Consider the following 2,233-nt stretch of genomic DNA (forward strand, 5'->3'; position numbering starts at 1 on the left):
TTTTAAGTAAAAACTGAAGCTCATGTTATCTATTAAACCAATCACTTGAATTATTTAAAAGTTTTTTTTAATAAGCAAAATGTTGTTAAACTATGAAACTATTTTTACAAAATACCTTTTTTTTTTGGTTTATGACAATCTTGTAATAAATTTCCGATACTCATTTTATAATCAGTTATTAAATTACATAAACAAGTATTTTACAATCAAAAAAACACAAGTGCTATTTTTAGTAAAAAATAATAAATAAAATAAAAAATATTAATAGAACAGTACAGCGACCAAGTATAAATAATAAAAATAATTCGTGCATAAAAACAAACTTTCAATTGCAACACACGCATTTAAAAATGCTGTAAGAAAAAGTAGCAGTCAACAGAAGTAGAAGAAGTATTCTTTTCAGCATTGGCATATCGATTAAAAGCAACAACAATGACCGGCAGTGACTTCCGATTATTTACTGCATGTGTTTTCATATTGATATGGATGATGATAACAAAAACGTTGTGATTTTTGCTGCCAGGAATGTTCTAAAAGAAAAGAGATTGCTAAACCATCGAGATAACCTTGGTATATGAAAGCATTTAAGATATTAAATTTATAAAAATTATCATTAAAAGAGTTATTTCCTTTTTTTTTGTTTTTAAGACAAATGTTAGCTTGTTGAGGGGATAACAATTATTTTAAACGACAATCCTTATGTTGCTTATAAGGCCTCAAAAGGGCCTATTGTGCTTTCCAAAGCAAGAGCCTATAATGAAAATTTATCATACAACCTACGGCCCGACAGACTAGAACACAAACTTCTTACTCATCAAAATTAAACTTAGTTTAAATTTTATTATAAATAATTTAAAGGTAAACTTTTTTAGATAAAAAAATCTTCGTTATTTATAGACCGATTTTGCTGATTTTAAATAGCTATTTTCTCGAAAGCATGTCTAACTGAATTATCGAAAATTCGGATTTCGCCGATATCTGGGGACCTCAAAAAACTGATTTCAACAGACAGACGGACATGGCTTAATCGACTCCGCTATCTATAAGGATCCAGAATATATATATATACTTTATAGGGTCGGAAAATTATATTATAGAAATTACAAGCGGAATGACAAACTTTTATATACCCTTATCACGAAGGTGAAGGGTATAAATATAAAATAATGATTTTTTGTAATATTGTTATAATTAATTTTTTTTTTTGTAATCAGCTGTTTTCAAGTTATCGTAAGATCTAATTTTATTTCTTTTAAAGGTTTTAAATTTTACACTTGAATAATTAATCTAATGAAAAAAAAAAAAAAAAACATTTGCCATGTCTTCATAAGTCGATCTCTAAGAAAATGAGAAAGTATTTTACTTCAAATATTTATTTATCCTTAAAAAGTTTATTTTAATAAAAGCAATAATATTAAATAATATTTAGTTTAAGTTAAATGATCATATGACAAAGTATTTTAATAAACATTTTTATATTTACACATATATCTTGTAATACTATTTATTTGAAAATAAATAAAATTTGTTAAAATCGTGATCAATTAACACCTCTATGCATTTACATTTAAATGCAACAATGATACAAATTGTAAACAAATCTGGAATTATTTAATAGTATTTTTCGCAGTTTAACATAACAAGCAATATTATATTTAATAGAAATTTTAAGAACAATATTTTCTAATAACTGAATACATGATATTTATATGACGATATGAATGTGATTTTTAAAGTATCCTAGAAATAATTGATATTTACTTTGTACACAACAACTCACTTTTCATTAACATGTGAATTATTTTAAAATACATTAATAATGACTCAAATATGTGTAATCATACAAGACGTAGCGGTATGTAAAATCAAACTAAAATTGTCATCTGTACGCAGAGGAGTAGAATAATTTCGATATTTGCCGTTCAACTATAGTGCTTGAAGTAATCGGTCTTGCTACGCTTTTTACCCAGGAAAGGTAATCGCCACAAGGTGGGACAGGTATTTCAGGACGTTTCCTTGATGATAATGCCTTCGATTTTAAACTAGCCTTAATTCCTTCAATCTTAAAAATTATTAATTCCTAGCAATGATCATGTTTTTTCTCAAATCAAATAGTGAGATAGAGCGATTTATCTATCTATCTATCTATCTATCTATCTATCTATCTATCTATCTATCTATCTATCTATCTATCTATCTATCTATCTATCTATCTATCTATCTATCTATCTAT

The sequence above is a fragment of the Lucilia cuprina genome, chromosome 4 (assembly GCF_022045245.1).
Source record: "Lucilia cuprina isolate Lc7/37 chromosome 4, ASM2204524v1, whole genome shotgun sequence".
In the NCBI taxonomy this organism is placed as follows: Eukaryota; Metazoa; Arthropoda; class Insecta; order Diptera; family Calliphoridae; genus Lucilia; species Lucilia cuprina.